The 20,057-nt window shown below is 44.6% G+C and overlaps 1 protein-coding gene and 1 pseudogene across 1 annotated transcript in view; both read right to left on the reverse strand.

Moving 5' to 3' along the window:
- Positions 1-20,057, reverse strand: part of usp43a (ubiquitin specific peptidase 43a) — a 581,344-nt gene that overhangs the window by 148,782 nt on the left and 412,505 nt on the right. The gene's annotated exons all lie outside the window — the stretch shown is intronic.
- LOC144667640 (large ribosomal subunit protein eL24 pseudogene) lies at positions 1,503-2,558 on the reverse strand (annotated as a pseudogene).

The following is a 20,057-nucleotide window of genomic DNA, read 5'->3' on the forward strand; positions in this document are numbered from 1 at the left end:
TTTTGAGGTGTGAGCATGTTCCCTGACTATCATATTCCTGGAGTATGAAATTCTCAATGTTCTTTAACTTAATTTGCTGTTCTAACAAAAGAGATCAAACTGATGATCTACAACTTGTGTTTAGAAAATCCCTATGCAAGCTCATTGTCATTCAAGGAATCACACTGAGAGAGATCAATATAGGGGATGAAGTCAGCAGCTATTGTTCATATAAAATGGAAGTCACTGATTGATGAACTAAAAGGTGAAGAACATACAAAGATACAAATTAGGAGCAGGAGAAGGCCATTCAGCCCCTCAAGCCTGCTCCGCCATTCAGTAATACCATGGCCGACCTGACTGCAGCCTCAACTCCATATTCCTGTCTACCTCTGATATCCTTTGAATCCCTTGTTAGTCGACAATCTATCTACCTTTGCCTTAAAAATATTCAATGACCATGCCTCCTCTACTCTCTGGGGAAGGGAGTTCCACAGACTCACGACCCTCAGGGAGAAAAAATTTCTCCTAATCTCCAATTTAAATGGGAGGCGCCTTATTTTTAAACTGTGTCCCCTAATTCTAGTCTCTCCCCCAAGGGGAAACATCCTTTCAGCATCCATCCTGTCTAGTTCCCTCGGGATCGTTATGTTCCAATAAGATCACCTCTCATTCTTCTAAACTCCAATGGATACAGGGCCAACCATGCAATCTTTCCTCATAAGAAAGTCCCTCATCCCAGGGATCAGTTGAGTGAACCTTCTCTGAACTGCTTCTAACACAGTCACATCCCTTCTTAAATAAGGTGACTAAAACTGTACACAGTAGTCTTGATGTGGTCTCACCACTGCCTTGTACAACTGTGGCAAAACATCCCTACTTTTATAATATAAACACAGAAAATGCTGAAAAAACTCAGCAGGTCTGGCAGTATCTGTGGAGAGAGAAATAGGGTTAACGTTTCGAGTCCTTATGATTCTGCAATAAGCAGCAACCTTCCACTTGCCTGCCTAAACCCTTGTGTACTTGCATACTAACTTTTTACCAACATGAAACTTCTAACTTTCTAAGGAAGTTATGCACTGCATCTACAAGAATGATTGCAACAAATCTCTTTACAGGATAAAATCTTCTTTAACTTAATCACCCTATAATCTGAAAATGTGCAAGTGACCAAAAGCAAGTCTTTGTTGACCAATTTCCTTCCATGACAGGGCAGTCAAAATGGAACATGAAGGATATGCTGGATTATCAATTCACAATGTTGCCAGGTGAAACGAATGCAGCAACTAACAATACATTATGGAAGTGAAGAATCTCAGAGAAGAAAACAAGCACTATCTCTATTGTTGTATACACTTTTGGGTTGCTTGCCATGGCACCTAGGAATGCTGACGTGGAACACCTGCTCAATAACATGAGTCAGACAAATTCAAAAAGACTGCTGCAATTGCAGAGCAATTATTTTCTTTTTACTGAATTTTACTCAGGTTTTATTTAACATCAACAACTGATTATTATATTTAACCTTTTCCACCAACACATGGAACCTGAGACTTCATTGGCTTTGCAAACTTCTGTTTGGAAGCTGCTTTCTGAGTAGCCTGAGCTGTAGCTGTGCTGACTTTCTTTGCTGCAGTTTTGGCCTCCTTGGCAGAGCTGACTGCCTGTTCACGGTGAGCCTTGGCAGCCCTGACTGCCTGTTCACGGTGAGCCTTGGCAGAGCTGATTGCCTGTTCACGGTGAGCCTTGGCAGCCCTGACTGCCTGTTCACGGTGAGCCTTGGCAGCCCTGACTGCCTGTTCACGGTGAGCCTTGGCAGCCCTGACTGCCTGTTCACAGTGAGCCTTGGCAGCCCTGACTGCCTGTTCACGGTGAGCCTTGGCAGCCCTGACTGCCTGTTCACGGTGAGCCTTGGCAGCCCTGACTGCCTGTTCACGGTGAGCCTTGGCAGCTCTGACTGCCTGTTCACAGTGAGCCTTGGCAGCCCTGACTGCCTGTTCACGGTGAGCCTTGGCAGCCCTGACTGCCTGTTCACGGTGAGCCTTGGCAGCCCTGACTGCCTGTTCACGGTGAGCCTTGGCAGCCCTGACTGCCTGTTCACGGTGAGCCTTGGCAGAGCTGACTGCCTGTTCACGGTGAGCCTTGGCAGCCCTGACTGCCTGTTCACGGTGAGCCTTGGCAGAGCTGACTGCCTGTTCATGGTGAGCCTTGGCAGAGCTGACTGCCTGTTCACGGTGAGCCTTGGCAGCCCTGACTGCCTGTTCACGGTGAGCCTTGTGGACCTCCGGCTTCTGATTCCTCTCAGTCATAATCTCAGTAAGAGAGGCACCAGCAATAGCCCGTTGGAACTTCACTGCGTGATGCGAGTGCTTTTTCTGAATATCTTCAGTCTGCCTTTCCTTGTGCTTGTGCCTGTACAAGGTAGTCCAGTTGATCTGTCAAGGGTTTCTCTTGGAGAAGAAGGCTGACTCACATTTTGAGTTCAGAAACTGGAAAACTTTCCCATCGATTCTGGCATAGCGCTTCCTGTGACCCAGTGACTTATACCCACTGAAACTACAGAGTTCGACCTTCATATCGACTACTGCACATGGTGCTGAACAAGACAAGGAACTGTTACAACTTAAAAGCCTGAAAAATACAACAAACAGCGTGAAAACTAACTTGTGGAATTCATATCAGTTAAAGGTCGTATGACATGGTTTTCAGATCACAAAGCATCAGTCCAACAAGATAAAATTTATATCTGGTGCAGGGTAATGAACACAATGGAGTTAAAAATCCTTGTGTTTGCTGGTGGAAGTGGAACAATACAGGCTTATTAAAAAAACAGTAACTCTGGGCCAGAAATTTGCACAGCTGGGGGTTGGCTTGAATGGGGCATGGGGGCGGGGGTGGTGTGAGGGGTGAGAGCTGGAGAGCCTAATATTTAGCAAAACAACTGTGACAAAATCCCAGGGAACCTAGGCGTGCCTTTTAAACAGCCCGCTTCACCACGCAGCAACCTTGGGTGGTAGGCCCGACTCCATCCCTCCATCAGGAGGAGCGGGATGTGGAAAGGGAATGCCTATTCCAGGTACTTCCTCACCCCAGTGTACAGCTCAGCAGTGAAAATTGGTGACCTTGCCTTGGATTCGCATAATACCAACTCTGAGACAGGGGAGCTGGTTGAGCAAAGACTGGAAAAATTCACTTGCTGATCATTCAGCGAGCGGATTTCCAACACTACTTTTCCTAACCCCAAGCTGCCTGGTTGGTGGGTAAGATGCACCCATGCTGGCATAGATATTTGCCAAGCTCATCTTCATTACTCTGCCCTCACCTGATCTGAGATGCTGCAGAACTCAGATACTCAAAAGAGAAGATCATTGGTGTGTCACTTATGATGGCAGAGCAAGCCTGAGCATTGTTGGCAGCAATGCTTATAGGACAATAAAGTGTAAGGAAAATAGGCAAACAATAATATGCGACAAGGGCGGGGGGATGACAGTGGCATATCTGTGCTTATTGTCGATCCATCCATTTTCATACAATGAAACAGGAGGGAAGTTAGAAATATAAGCCTCCATCCCAGTGTACATCCAGCCACAAAGCAGATTCAAGGATCAACTGTGAAATCCAAGGCTGTAGGGCACCAATAATCCAAAAAGGCAAATCCTATGTCAATAAATTTAAGATGAAACAAATTAAGTGAATACGTGAATCGAGCCAGCCACCCAAATCACACTTTACACTATGAGCAAGATGCTAATGTACAAGACAGACAGAGCACGCCAGGAACAACAAGTACCGTTAAATGCTCCATTCCAGAATCGAAAGGAATGCATGAAAACACAATAGCTTGGAGGATGGGGGTATTTGACAGCGAACTGTCAGTGTTCACCGTCAGTACCCCTATGAAACAGACTGAAGCGTCAGGATTGCGCAGATTAGCGTGGAAATCCTGAAGCTGTGATCTGTCACTCAGGGCTCCGACACGGGCTATGCTGTAGACAAACCTCACCCCAGCATCCGCACTGCCCCCCCTCTCCCCCCCCCAACCTCAACCGAGCCAGCAATCATTGAAATCAGTGGAACTTTCAACCTTCATACTCCCCCTTTGAAAGTTTCACTTTGTTCAACAGGTATGACTGGGTTTTTATGATGTGATTAATAGGATTTGATGAACAGAACTGCCTGAAAAAAGTGTTTTTATAATCATAAAGTGCTATTAACTGATTAATGGGCAGATTTTTTTTAAGCTAAAGTTTTAAAATTTTTTGAAAAAAATGTATCCTCAGAATTTTTAAAACTTCTACCTTCACCCTGTGTACACCAATCTTTAATTTACCCTATGTGAATATTTTTAAAGGTGACTTTATTTTACTGCTTTATTTTTTCTGATTGGGTGTCAGCGAAAATCCATTAATACGATTAGCTGCTTGGACAACCTACTGACATTCACATGTGATTGCCCAACACAGAACACTGCAGTTAGTTGCAATACCATCGCACAGCAGGAGAGGTGAAATTCTTGCCAGAGAGACTGCTGCATCTCTCAGCCAGACTTACTTCAAGGTCAGTGATGAGCATTCTTGCTTCACCGCGATCTATGGGTCAATGCATCGGGTTGTATGAGACAGATAATAAGACTCCTGCAGCTCATAGCCGAAAGCTACTGAACTAAAGGACAAATCCAGATATTTTGGGATTTGAAGCCTACTTTCTCTGTATCAACAGTGATCAGCAATAGGAGGCCACCAAAGGTGCAACAAAAACCTGATAGAGAATTCAGTTTCTTCTCTGCAAAGCCCCAATATTGTTTACACCTTTGACGAGATGGCAGAATTTTACTTAGAAAGCTTGTTCCTTACAAATGAAGTTGAAAGTGACATTTTCAGCAGATTATTAAGTTAAGTTTCAAATTTAGTGCCAAAGGGGACACTCTCTGGAGAGCTCAACACTATACTTGTAAATGGAAGAAGATTTTGTTCTGGAGAGTTCAATTGCTTGCTCAACCTTTTCTGTGCACAGATTCAGGTAGCGTGAGGAATGCAGCCAACTCTAGAAAGGTTCATAGTGTACTCAATTAAAAGTTTCTCAAAGTTTTAATGATGGTGTTGGTGATGGTTAGGGGTGGAAGGGAGGCGATTTAGCAACTCAGCCAACTTGTTATTTTACCTCTCATGACTCAACGCTGTTTAAATTTTCCATTTTCAGGCCCTAGAAAATTCTAGTAAAATAGCTTACATCTGCAAGGTATGCAAAATCATTGTATACAACATGCCTTGAAAGACACTAATGTTGTTATTCAACACTGCTGCACAAACACTTGGAGTGCTGCTGATCCAGTATTGCTCTTAAGCCTGGAGAATATAAAACCACACATCTGTTATTGCAATGTCCTTCCTTATCTCGAAGTGGGCATACTCTCATCCTGTTATGGTGGATGCAAGATTTATGCTGGTAACAGTGTAATTTTGGCACCAGGTTGGTTGCACAACACTAGAAGTACCATTTTCCAGTTAGGCCTGGGAAAAGCAAACTTTTATGAAGTCACTAACTGTGCTGCCTCTCATACATATAACAGCTAGAAATGATATCTGGTCAACCTGACTACCAGTTGCAGCCATTCTGCTCCTGATTTGTGGCTTCTGATCCATTTGCCACCAAATACTACTAAAGTCTGCTGAAATTTTCAATATAAAAGCAATAACATGGAAATTTGAAGCATCGAGCAGCAGTTTCCATTGAGCAGCACCCCCTCAGCCTACAGTTAAACAGAAATGTCAAACCAATATTGCCGCTGCCACACTGAGTAGCTGATATCCTCCCATCTGCACGGGCAGTGATACAGTTTTTGCAACATGGTTGCCTAGGTCATTAATATATAGGGGTAATATATTAGCTTGGATAGAGGATTGGCTAATCAACAGAAAGCAGAGAGTCGGGATAAATGGGTCTTTTTCTGGATGGCAAGCTGTAACTAGTGGGGTGCCACAGGGTTCGGTCCTTGGGCCCCAACTACTTACAATCTATAATAATGACTTGGATTCAGGGATAGACGGTACTATTGCTAAATTTGCAGATGACACCAAAATAGGTGAGAAAGTAAGTTGCAATGAAGAAATAAGAAATTTACAAATGGATATGGACAGGTTAGGTGAATGGGCCAACATTTGGCAGATGGAGTTTAACGTGGATAAGTGTGAGGTCATCCATTTTGGTCGGAAGAATAAAAAGGTGACTTATTATTGAAATGGAGAGAAACTTCAGAATGCTTCAGTGAAGAGGGATCTGGGTGTCCTCGTGCATGAATTGCTGAAAGCTAGTATGCAGGTACAGCAGGTAATAAGGAAGGCAAATGGAATTTTGGCATTTATTGCTAAAGGAATAGAGTATAAAAATAGGGAAGTGTTGTTGCAACCGTACAAGGCATTGGTGAAACCGCACCTGGAGTACTGTGGTCCCCTTATTTGAGGAAGGATGTAGCTGCATTGGAGGCGGTTCAGAGGAGGTTCACTAGATTGATTCCAGGGATGTGGGGCTTGTCTTATGAGGAGAGATTGAGCAGTTTAGGCCTATACTCGCTAAAATTTAGAAGGATGAGGGGAGATCTAATTGAGGTATATAAGATGCTAAAGGGGATAGACAAAGTAGACGTGGAGCGGATGTTTCCCCTCCTGGGGCATTCTAGAACAAGAGGCTATAGTTTTAGGTAAGGGGCGGTAGATTTAAATCCTAGATGAGGAGGAACTACTTTTCTCAAAGGGCTGTGAATCTGTGGAATTCACTACCTCAGAATGCAGTGGATGCCGGGACGCTGAATAAATTTAAGGAGCAGATAGACAGATTTTTAATTAGTAATGGGTTGAAAGGTTATGGGGAGTGTGCGGGAAATCGGAGTTGAGACCGAAATGAGATCAGCCACGATCATATTGAATGGTGGGGCAGGCTCGAGGGGCTGAATTGCCTACTCCTGCTCCTAGTTCTTATGTTAAGAAATTCAGAGGGGATGCTTATGAACTTTATCCAAAATAGCAGCAGAGGCACGATCCACTGTTGTTTACATACGCGTAATGTCACCTTCCTTAAAAACCGCTTTTCCTCAGAGATAAGAGAAGTCCTTTTAGGAGACAGTGTTCATTCTCCAGCATTCTGCCTCACCTTGGCCATGCTTACTTGTCACCTCATCTGTCCTTGCTGCTAAAATCACTGTATTAAGGCAAACAAGTATCTTAGCAATGCAGCCAAAATGCAAGTGAACAGAATGGTTTTCAGAACGTGTTTTGTAATATTAGGAGAATTAGACAGTTGCTTGGAAAAAAAAGTACTTCATGATATGTGGAGCTAGAAAGAAAGTGACATTGGATTGGGGTGCAACTGGGGAGAAAAATTCCTGTGCAAACTTCAGCTGAATGGCCCATTTCTGTGCTGTAGCATTCTACAATTCAATTAGTTGAACATATAGACAGCTAGCAAAATGAACCATATGCACTGAGCTCTCTGGTCATGTCTGAAACTTGGAGTACTGTTGCATAGCCTCATACCACCCTTCAATAATATTTGACACAGTGGCTGGATGACCAACAAGCCACAGGTTATAATGCAGGCCATGAGGAAAGGCAATGAAAGGGGTAATTCAGAGCTTCACCTATTCTTGGAGGTGGGGAAGAAAAAAATATATAGATAACCAAAATGTTAAAAGTCAAGGATCCCTAGTGAGTGATGATTATCAATTTAGACAGTAACTTACATAATAAATCCACAATTATTTTACAGATGCTATTTTTCTTCACATTGACTGTTCTTGGCTACACATTAGTTGTGGGTGCACAAGAATCAGAATGTGAGAGTTTAGCAACAGCGATGGCAAGAAATAAGACTTAAAAAAGAAATTCAAGGGTGGTTAAAAATTTACATGGCAAGGCAGCATTTCAGAATGGGTAAAATTAAACTGCAAAACACAGAGAATAAGATGCAGCAGTTTATGAAAGAATTAAAACATTAATAAGGTTAGATAAAAAGATTAAACTCAGAGAGACTGATTTTCATGTACTGAATTAAAGGATGCTAATATCACCAGAACAGGAATGTTTTAATGGTGTTCAACTTCATGAATCAGCCCATTTGCATTCTTATTGACATATCCAAGTGCACATTTATGCTGGTGATTGGAGTGGAAAATTAGCTTTGACAACATCCTGGCTACAGCTGTGCAGCAAAATTAGCTGCCACCCTAACCAAGCTGCTTCAGTGCAGCTATGACACTGGCATCTACCCAACAATGTGGAAAATTGCCAGGTATGCTCTATCATAAGGAAAAAATTTGAAAAAAAGGATAATTGGGCAATTACTGCCCTAACTGGCTCTTTCCAATTTTCACGGTGGCAAAGGGAGTCATCAATAGGGCCACCAAGCAGTCCCTGTTCACCAATAATCTGTTCACTGATGCACTGATGAACCACTTAGCACCAAATCTTGTCACGGCCTTGATGCAGATAAGACACAAAAGCTGAGTGCCAGTGAAGTGACGAGAGTAGCTCAAGATAGTATTCAAGGATAACATCAAGAAGTAAAATGGAGGTCAAGGGGAAAATCTTCATTTGCTGGAATTATACATGGCACACCAAAATGCAACTGTTCAGGAGTCCCAGAATATTTCTATTGGAGTTACTCATGACAGTGCATTAGTGCATTCAATCATCCTCAGCTGCTGCACTGTTGATCTTCCCACCAATATCAGGTTTTGCTGCTCATTGATGATTCTACAATGTTCAGCTCTAATTACAACTCTTCCAATAACGATGCACCGCATGCCAGCCAACAACAGGACTTGTGCAGCGTCCACGTCAGGGCTGACAAACGGCAGGCAACATTTGTGCCACAAGGAAAAGCCCAAGCCCTGCATACACCCTGCCCTTTAGTGGTGCCACTACTGCCTGCAACAATTTGAAGATTAAATAGATCAGTCATTAGAAGAGCAGGGCAGAGGATTTACACCAAATGTCGCAAAGGCAAGTGAGAATCTAAGTGCCAGCAGGAAACGAAAATGAAGAAAAGTGGTGCAGTGTGGGCTATAAAGCATCTTGCTTTATCCTTTGCTCAGTAATAAGCAACCTAAGGTGCCCATTATTTATGGGTGTAATCTCAAAGTGGTATAAACCTAGCCATATGTATATATTGAAGTGGAAGTCATTACAATGCATCTCCTGTGCTATTTGAATGTTATAGTAAAGCCCTCACACATAACTCTCTGTCCCCTAGGAAGGCACATTGTGTGCAAAAGGGGAGGAGTCCCACCATTATAGATCACTGCCTCTTTCTTTAATCCATTATATGCTATGAATTAGCAAGCAGAGGGCATAATGGACTCAAAAAATAGCTCACGGATAACAAGTCCGTTCATATTCTCAACTGCTTTAATTAAGAAGTGCCCTTCAAATTTTTTTCATTGGATAATGCAGCTGGATGCAGAGTTTTCAGTTTCTAGGTTGCTATTATAAAATAGACAGTTGTGAAAATATTGATATATGTTTGTACAATTTATTCAGTGAGGATAAGGGCTAGGGAATATGGTTCGCGTTCAAATACCGGACTGGGGGATTAGCTCACACTGAATAACAGAACACCTGCAAAGCAAGTTAATGGAAGTGAAGAAAAGAAATTCTTGGCCTGAGATCATAACACACATGGTCATGAATAACAATGTTAGTTAACCTCAATAGTTTTAGACATCATAAACCCATCATGCATTCCTCCTCTACAAACAACAACTTGCAATTATATGTCATCTTTAATGGAGTAAAGTGCCCCAAGGTACCAACGGAGGAGATATTAGGCCAGGCCAGTGCAGGACATTGCACGACTCCCTAATTAAATTTTAGATTTTATTTATTTTTAATGTTAGGAACAATGTATAGCTTTAGGTTTCATTTATATTTTGTATTTGGGTGTTAAGAAAGGTGAAACCTGGCTTTAGTTTAATTTAGAAATTTTTGTGAGTTGGGTGCCAGGAAGTCTGGGGCCCTGTTTGTATACATGCATTTTTAATGAGGTTGTACAATTCTCAGGGCAGGATTTTCCCCCCGTCGGGGGCAAAGTTGAAGGGCGGACACGCACAGGCGCACTTCCGATCGTCATCCCCTGTCGGGGGCGCGGCACCATTTTACGTGAGTGGGCCAATTAAGGCCTGCCCAATGTGACGTCCGCACAGAAGCGCCATGTACTTCCTGTGCGGGTAGGGGGGAAATCCCAAAATCGAGAGTGGGCTCTTTCGCGCATGCGCACGAAAGGACACACTCATCTCCTTGAGGCTAAGTGCTGCCTCAGGGAGATCGGCTCTAAATGTAAAAAAGCTAAAAATAGAATAATAAAATTTTCCCAACATGTCCCCTCATGTGACATTGTTACATGGGTTGGGACATGTCCATAATTTTTACAAAAACTTTATTAAAATTTTTCAAAACCTACATGAAACCTCATCCCGCCAGTGGATGAGGTTTCAAGCTTTTTCTAATTCCTGCTGGGGCTCCTGGCCTGCCCGCCAACCTTAAGGTTGGACGGGCAGGTCCTTTAATTACCTAACTGACTCTGTCAATGGCCTCAATTGGCCATTGACAGGTCGGCGGGCGCGCAGCTGATTTTGCTGCGCCCCCGCCTACCTGAAAATTGAAATGGGGCGGGATGATGTCGGGAGTTCCACCTGACGTCACCGCGCGTCATTTTACGTGTCGGCAAGCAGGTGCCCCGCTCGTCGACGGTAAAATCTTGCCCTTGAAGTGAAGAGATGGGTTATGAAGGGGTTCGTAGTGAAATTTAAAAAAAGGTAGAAAAAAAACTGTGCTGTTGCCTAGCGACAAGGGTCCAGAGAGACAGGGAAACACATAAGGGCAGTCAGTTAGTGTGTGTACATCAGAGAGCGCAGGGAAAAGGTCTAATCTCTTGAATAAGAAATCTCGCAAGCCTGGTGCGGAGCTGAGTTTAGGGAATTTGTGTTTTCTCTGAAGTTAAAGTAATAGTGAATTTAGACTGGGGTTTTTGCAGGGAGAGGTAACACTGAAGAAAGGCATCTAGTGAATGCTCAGAAATCCACCGGAAGAAAACTGAGCTAACCCAAACAAGAAGCCTCGGTGCTGAGACAGTGGTAAATTTCAAGGATTCTCTGTATCTGTAAGGATTGCAGCGATAAAAGGGATAATGTGGGTTTGTATCATTTTCTGGTATCTGTACTGGAATCTTTCCAACCTTTTTGTCTAGTGTAATATAGTTCATTTTTTCTTGTTTAATAAACATTTTACTCTTTGTGTTAAAAGTACACTGGCAGACACTTGTGAATGAGTTTAGTAACAATCTCTGTGGTTTCTCAAAAAGAAACAAAGTTAGGATCTACCAAGTCAGGTTTCATTCTGGGATGTGACTTGTCCAATCACATCAACTTGGATCATAAAGTGGGGGCTCCTGTGGGATTAAAAATCCTTAAATTTCGGTGGGATCTGTGAATCCTTAAAGAAACGAGTACGTGGAGATACTGAGCATAGGAATAGAAATTGCTATGAAGTATATTACACATGTTGGAATTCAAAAATGGCTTTGACTGTTGCTAAGACTTTACTAGGAGTAGAAAATGTATCAGTAGATTATTTGAAATCCTTGACTAAGGCTAAACTGAGAGAGTTAGCAGATAAATTGAACGTAGAATTATAAGCAGGATTTTGTAAGGATGATATGCTCAAAGTAATTATGCAGTGTTTAGAATTAAAATGGGAGACACCTGAAATTGATGTGTCACAGCTAAAGTTAGCTAAAATTAAGTTGTAAATGAAGCAGCTTGAAATAGAGAAAGAGAAAGAGATGAAAAAAACTTGAATTGGAGGAAAAAGAGAAAGAGAAATGAAAAAGAACTTGTATTAGAAAGAAAGGAGAAAAAGAAAGAGGCTGAGGAATGGAAATGAAAAAGCTTGACTTGGAATAAGAGAAAGAAAAACAAAAACAAAGATTGAAAGACATGGAAATGTGAAAGCCTGAGCTTGAGTTTCAAAGAGAGAACGAAATCAGACAACGTACCCTGGCTGGAGAAAAGCTTAGGATAAAGGAAGAAAGATGAAGTTGTAAGTCAGGGGATAATCCTGATACCACTGAGGAATTTGATTCAACCAAAAATCTTCGTTTAGTGCTGAAATTTACAGAGGGTGGATTTGAAAGATATTTCACCTCATTTGAAAAGGTAGCTGTGAAGTTGAAGCGGCCAAAAGATGCTTGAACTTAATGTTATAAAATGTCCTGTCAAATACAGCTTTCAATGTGTACACTAGTCTGTCAGAGGAACGGTCTTGCAGACTATGAAGCAGTTAAAAGGGCAATACTCAATGCTGATGAGCGCGTCCCTGAAGCTTATCAATTCAATTTTAGGACCGTAAGAAAGAAACCTAATCCGACATTTGTAGAATCTGCAAGAGAAAAATAATGTTTTTTTTTATTATTCATTCACGGGATGTGGGCTTCGCTGGCTGGGCCAGCATTTATTGCCCATCCCTAATTGCCCTCAAGAAGGTGGTGGTGAGCTGCCTTCTTGAACCGCTGCAGTCCATGTGGTGTAGGTACACCCACAGTGCAACAGTGAAGGAGTGGCGATAAATGTTATGGGATCAGTGGTTTCAATCACTGAAGTTAGAGAAAACTTTTGAGAGCGTGAGGGAAAACTTCTGAAATAGTATTTCAGCAACCATCAAGACTTATTTAGGTGAGTGTCAAGTATCAAAGATCCAAGAAGCGGCAGTTTTGGCTGATAACTATGATATCTCACAAAGACAGTTACATGTGGGGAAATGGTCATATGGGAATCAACAATGAAACTAGAGGAATAGAAAATCTGGGGATGGAAAAGGTACTAGTTCTAAAAACAAACAGAAGGACATCAAAATAATAAAGGAGATAGTCTAGAACCTAAAAGTGATGTAAAGAAGATAATATGCTTCCATTGTAATAAGACTGGACATAGTAAAACTAATTGCTGGAAATTGAATGGGAGACCTATTGTAGTAGTAAGGTTGTTTAAGGAATCCTCAGGAAAGGTTGTGCCAGGAAAGAAAATGGGTATTAAAACCATAGCAGTGGTACAGCTGAAACGTGTTTACCCAGAACCTACTAGGAAGGAGGATGTGGCTCAGGATAGTCAAGAAAATTCTTCCTGCATTACTGATAAAGAGAGTCATGCTAGTGGAGGTTCTGGGGGTTTTACCTCAAAGGCAAGATGTGTTCTCTTACTCCACCAACAAAATAAGTAAACAAATTATGGAAAGGTTTAAAAATGTTGTTTATAGAGGAGATGTATTCCCTTATTCTTCTAATCAAGGAGGCAAGCCAATAAAGATATAGAGAGACACTGGAGCAAGTTAGTTGATGATGCTGACTGTTGATAAAATTAGTCTTCCAGAGGAGCTAGTAAAGGAAAAAATATTAATTGGAAGCATACACGGAGGTTATAAACTTGTTCCATTACACAGCGTCGGATTAAAGAGTGACTTAGTCAGTGGAGAAGTTGCTGTTGGAGAAGTGCATCAAATCCCTATAGAATTTTATTTTGGGAATGACCTGGCTGGTTCAAAAATATCAGCTTCACTGAAGGTGTTAGGACAACCAGTGGAAGTGAAAAAAACCGAGATGCTACATGAGGAACATCATGGATTGTTTCCTGACTTTGTCATGACTAGATCTCGGTCCCATAAAATTGGACAGGAAGAGGAAGAAACTACTTACAATGGAGATGCTGTAGAAATTCAGTTGTCTGACACAATTTTTGAAAACTTAAGCAAAAAGGAGGAAGATAAAGAGAATGAGGCTGACATGTTCAGCCCAACTTCTTTAATAGAAATGCAACAGGCTGATCCTGAGTTGAGAGAGCTGTATCAAACAGCTTACTCAGCAACTGAATCAGAACCAATACCCGAGTGCTATTATTTAAAAGACAAAGTGCTAATGAGGATATGGAGACCGCCTCAAATACCAGCCGATGAGGAATGGACAGTACTTCGTCAGGCGGTACTTCCATCTGGAAATTTTACGAGCAGCTCACAAAATTCCAATGGCAGGTCACTTAAGCAGTGGAAAAATGCAGGCTAAAACACTGAAACATTTTTATTGGCTAGGATTGCATAAAGACAAGGTTAAATCCAGCAGACATGCCATACGCGGCAGGTAGTAGGGAAATCCCAATCAACAATTTAATCAGCACCCTTCATTCCAATACCAGCTTTTGAAGAACTAATTTGCAGGGTCTTAATAGGCTGTGTGGGACCCCTACCTAAAACCAGAAGTGGGAATCAGTATCTTTTAACAATTACAGATGTTTCAACAAGATTTCCTGAGACAGTGCCTTTGGGGAAAATTACGGCAAAAACGGTAATGAAAAAGTTAGTTCAATTCTTTACAAGGTATGAATTACCTAAGGAGATATAATCAGATCAAGGCTCAAATTTTATGTCACACGTAATTAAAGAAATAATGAACAGTTTGGGAATAAAACAATTTAAATCTTCAGCTTATCACTCACAATCACAAGAAGCATTAGACAGGTGGTATGAAACTTTAAAGACCATGATTAAAGCCTATTGTCAGGAATGTCCTAATGATTGGGACAAAGGAATTTCAGTTTGACTGTCTGCCATTATGGATGTCCCTAATGAGTTTATAGGATTCAGTCCTTTTGAACTGAGATATGGGCATGAGGTGGGAGGACCCCATAATTAATTAAAGAAAAAATTATAAACCAAAGTTCAGGGACTACACTTTGACCTATCTGCCAAATTTCCAAGAAAAATGAACCAAAGTGTGAGAATTGGCCAAAGCGCATTTGAAAATCGCTCCATAAACAACGAAGGCTAGAGCAGATAAAAATACCAAAGTTTAAAAGTTTGTCACCGCAGACAAAGGCCGGGATTTTCATTGCCCGCTGGCGTCAGGGATGTTCAGTGAGCGTGAGCGGACAATATGGCGGGAAGGCCAAAAATCAGTTTCATGACGCCATAAAACCAGTTTGCAATCGTCCGCTCAGCCCGTCGATGGCGGGCCACATTTCCCGCCAACGGACGTCGGGAGCCTCATTGTAATACAACAGTATATCATTAATAAGCCAAGCTCATCAGAATCGTGCCCCTCCCTCAACGCTGAATCGTCTGCCCATGTCGACGTGCAACAACATATAAAAGGCGTGCACTTGGCAGGCGTATTGCGGGAGTGAGGGGAGGCAAGGGCTGCCCTGCGGTTGAAGGTAGCGCTCAAGCATGTGAGGGCGGGGTGGGGAGGTGGGATGTGTGCAAGGGAAGTGGACACGCATTAGGGAACCTTGCGAAAAGTGACCATTCCTCTGCAGCTGAGACATGCTTGCAGTCGGGCCTCTAGCTTATCTGCCCATTCCAGCTACACAGAGACATGAAAGTGCCACCAAGTGCTCCAGAGTATTTCACCCCTCGGGCACAGACTGCAAACTAATGAGCATTTTAGTGGACTGCAGAACAGTTGGACGACTGGGCACATTGTACAATCTCCATGCTAAAGCTGGACATGGAGCAGTCACTGGTGGAGGTGCTCACAGCCCCTTGCAATGTCATCATTCCGGTTTGGACCAGTCTCCCCCATGGTTCAGGCTAACAGGGCAGCCTTGCAGTGTGGGTTAGGAGAATGCCTGTGCCTGAGCTGAGAGCACAGCATACAGTCCAATGGGCAAAGCTGCTGCCAATCAGTCAAGTGGAATGGGGCGGAGGTGGGTGGGGTTTCAGGCAGCCGTGCAGCGCACTAAACTCTGCTATCAAAATGGTGGCCAGCACTCTCTGGGATGCGTTAAGGGGCCTTCAGACTTAACCAAGTCAATTTCATAGTACACCCCAGTTAACCCACATGTTTCTTTCATCCTGCAGGAGGAGCACATCAGGATCATGGAGCCTGGTGACCTAGTTGGATGCCTCATGGTGTACAGAGAGCGAAGACGGCTGAGAAGAGAGCGATTGAGGCACCTGGCTGCACAGAGGGAGGAGCAGCACCCTCTGGAAGAAGAGGCAGTTAGGGCTCCTGCACATGCCACCGAAGTGCCACAGTGAGCCGTCACCGGTTGGTGTCTAGCTAGATCCAGGGTCTATAGATGCCACCTTCCATTCTGGCAGAAGACCAAAAAGCAGTGTTGCTGAAGACTGCACATGCCTAGGGAACTGGTTGGTCACATCTGCAGGGTTTGGCGCCATGGGGACATGGAGGGCATCCACTGCCAGTGGCTGTGAAAGTGACCACGGTGCTCAATTTCTACACCAGAGACTCTTTACAGGGCTCCACAGGTGACCTCTGTCAGATATCACAAGCCTCCACCCACAAATGTATCCATGAGATCATGGATGCCATCTTTACGAGGGCACACAGCTTTGTACATTTCGCCCAGCACCAGGACAGCCAGGATGCAAGAGCAATTGGATTTGCCCAGATCGCAGGTTTCCCACAGGTGCCGGGTACCATCGACTGCACTCATGTGGCGCTCAGATCTCCGTCGCAACACGTGGTGAACTACATCAACCACAAGGGGTTCCATTCGCTGAATGTGCAGCTGGTGTGCGACCACCACAAACGCATCCTGCAGGTGTACACACGGTTTCCAGGGAGTGTGCATGACTTTTACATTCTCAGTTGGTCACAGATGCCTGAAATCCTCCAGGGTCCACTGAGGCTGCAGGGTTGGCTCCTCAGGGACAAGGGCTACCCACAGAGTGCGAATGACGCCCATGCAGCGGCCTCAGACTGCAGCAGACTGTAGGAGGTATAATGAGGCTCATGCTGCAACTCGCAACTTGGTGGAGCAGACCATCGGGATGCTGAAGATGAGGTTCTGGTGCCTGGACCTGGAGTTCTGCAGTATAGTCTACAGAGGGTGTCATGTATCGTCGTCGTCTGCTGCACCCTTTACAACCTGGCGCTGCAACGGAGAGAGGAACTGGCTGAGGAGGAGATGGAGGAGCTGGAGGTCTCCTCCGATGAGGAGGACGTCAACGGGAATGATGGTAAGGAGGATCTTGAAGGCAACGATGAAGAGGTGAGGCCTTTGCACTGGCTAAATGAGGCAGGCAAACTCTGGAGGCCCTCATAGCTGCTAGATTTGTGGAGGGTGATGCCGACATGCAGTGAGGAGACACCATAGACCCTCACATTGCACCTTTGAACATTTGACTCCAATCTGACTTATGGCAACGCACATACCCTCTGTGATAATGCTCCTGTCATGGAGACACAGTGGAGGCCCGAATAGTCGCTCGATCGCAGGAGGATGATGGCGACATGCAGTGAGGACACTCTATAGATCTTCACATAGCCTCTGAGAGTGTCTGATTTCTGTCTGGCCGAGGGCAGCTCACTTGCGCTCTGCGATCACGGTTATATCATAGAAACACAGCCATGAAACTTTAAAAGCATCTGATCCTTTGTCCACCTTCAGGAGCACAGCGTCACTGGTCACAGATGAAGAGATGAGGCCCAGCCCCACCTTAAAGCTGAGAGTACACAGAGAGAATGATGGAACTCTGTGACGCCTGCCCACGACACTCTGGCAGCAATGACAAGCACCATCGAGCTGCAGGCATCAGTAATGTGTCCAGGGGGTGTGAGGTTGGACCATCACTTTGGTCTGAAGGCTGCACAAAGCACAGGGAAGAGGCCCTGGACTGAGACACCTGCCTTTATCTTGTTCAGAAAGATTTCACATCTGAGAGACACTAACACTGCTCATCAGAACAAGGAGCCACAGGTGGGGAGACATTCTTGGGAGTTTATTTACAATAGTGAACATTATTTACAAGTGATTAACACCCATGCCCGGGCTGTGCAACTATATCTTCTTAACTTTCCTAACCCTGCTGCTATGTCTCGGTGCTCCCTGGCCATCCACGGTAGAGGTGGAGGTAGCCTGCTGACTGTCTGTGATGATCTTGGCGGGCGTTCTCTGGAGAGCTGAAGCTGGATGGTCCCAGCCTGCTTTTGGGGTCCTGCTGTGTGGCAGCGGCACCCTCCTCAGTCTGTGAATCTGGAGCTGAAGTCACAAGAAGAGTGGATTTGGATGGGCTGGACACTCCCGGAGTCACCTGGGTGGATGGCCCCGGAGTGTGCACCTGCTGATCCTCCTCCCTATGGATGCCCAAGGGCCCCTGGCTGACTCCTTGAGGAGACGGGGTAGCTGGAGTCAGATCGAGCTGCCTTGCACCCCTGTTGTGTACACATTGTTGGAGGCCAACTATGCCTTCAACAATGAAGTTGAGCCCGCGCAGCAGTGGAGGAGCAATATCCTAGACCAAGGTCTCCATGGCGGCTGCCATCCTACCAATGTTGATCTTGGTGCGTCGGTACACTGGCGCTATCACCTCATCCTGAAAGCAGACCGACTCCTCCATTGTGCCTTGTAATCTGAGGAGTGCAGCGGACATCCCTTCCTGATGTCCCGAGCTTGTCTTTGCAGCTCCAGCAACTGTGACATGACCGAGTCCAGAGGCTCATCATCTGACTCAGACTCAGCAATATTCTGGCCTCCAGCAGTCCTCCGAGTGCCAGAAACCTGGGAAGTCCCTGCCACCGCCTGCTGTGGATTAGACAGTGCGATGTGCTCACCAGATTGTGATCCGGTGGCTATTCTAATGCTAGGTTCCACCGGGGTGTGTGTCCCTGCGCTGGTGGAGGGTGTGGGTGAGCGCTATGAAGGGACTTCAAGGAGGGTGCCTTCCTCTTCAGGAGGTTTCTTCAGGGCTTGTTTGGAGGCCCTGGGTCATGTTCTCCCTCAGCTGTTTCCCAGATGTGCCTGCAAAAGCAAGGAGAGATAATTAGCGCATGGCAGTGGCCTGTGAAACAGGATGCATCACTCACAGCGGGTTGTCTGATGGATGTTGCACTGCTGGACCCTCACTTGGTAGAGCATCGCCGACCTCACCGTCAGCACAGGACTGGTCCAGATCGTCGCCGACCTGCCGGATGGCTCGGATTTCAAATTCTATGAGGACCTTGATTTCAGGCATTCCTCCACCGGTCTGAGACCTCTCCCTGTTGTTGTGTGCCAGCTTGTCCTGCATGAATAGAGATTGAGAGAGTGTAGGCAGGACGCCTGCCAGGCCAGATGATAAATATGCCTGGCATGTTGCGGTGGTGAGTGGTCCCAAGGACGGGGTGAGGACAATGAAGGCGTGTGTGAGAGAGTGAATTGTGATGTTCCTTGAACTGGCAGTGAGTGAGGACCCTGTAGATGTGTGATGGGTTTGTGAGTGTGTGAGTTGAGAGTAATGAGAAGAATGACTTACCCTGGCAGAACGGAGATGATCATTCATCCTCTTGCAGCACAGGATGGATGTCCTCTTTTGAAGGGTGTGGTGCTGACCACCACTGCCACTGCCTCCCAAGCTGGATTGGTGAGGTTGCTGCCCATCCTGCGGCCAGAGTGGGTGGTAGAGAACATCACGGTGAACCTCCACTGCATCTGAAAGGTGCTCAAGGGACACGTCATTGAATCTGGGGGTTGCAGTCTTTTTGCCTTTCAGGGCCATGTCTTCTTTACAGCAGTCGTGAGCTGGAGGCACTGAGAGGTGTGCACACAGCTGGATTTTAATGATTTGAATGAAGTTTGATCAGTTACAAAGAGCCAATTTGGTCATAAATTTGGCAAAAAGTGAATTTGGCAAAGTAGTGTCTTATTTGGGCCACACTGTGGGAAAGGCCAAGTGGCACCTAGAGAAGCAAAAATTAGGGTTATCTTGGATTTTCCAGTGCCTAAGATAAAGCGAGTGAGTCTACGGTGTTTAGGTATGAGTGAATCTTATTGGAAGTTTGTTCTGAATTTTAGCACTGTAGTGGCTCCCCTGACAAGCTTGTTAGAGAAAGGCAAGACATTTGAGTGGGCAGAGGAATGTCAAAGTGCCTTTGACAGCTTGATAGCTGTACTGACTACTGCCCTGGCTGTAGCAGTATCAAATTATGCTAAGTCATCTAAACTGGCTGTTCATACCAGCAACATAGGTATTGGTGCAGTTTTATTGCAGGAGAATGAGATGGGGATCGAATGGCCAGTCAATTACTTTTCTTGAAAG

This window comes from Cetorhinus maximus, chromosome 24 (assembly GCF_964194155.1).
Source record: "Cetorhinus maximus chromosome 24, sCetMax3.hap1.1, whole genome shotgun sequence".
NCBI lineage: Eukaryota > Metazoa > Chordata > Chondrichthyes > Lamniformes > Cetorhinidae > Cetorhinus > Cetorhinus maximus.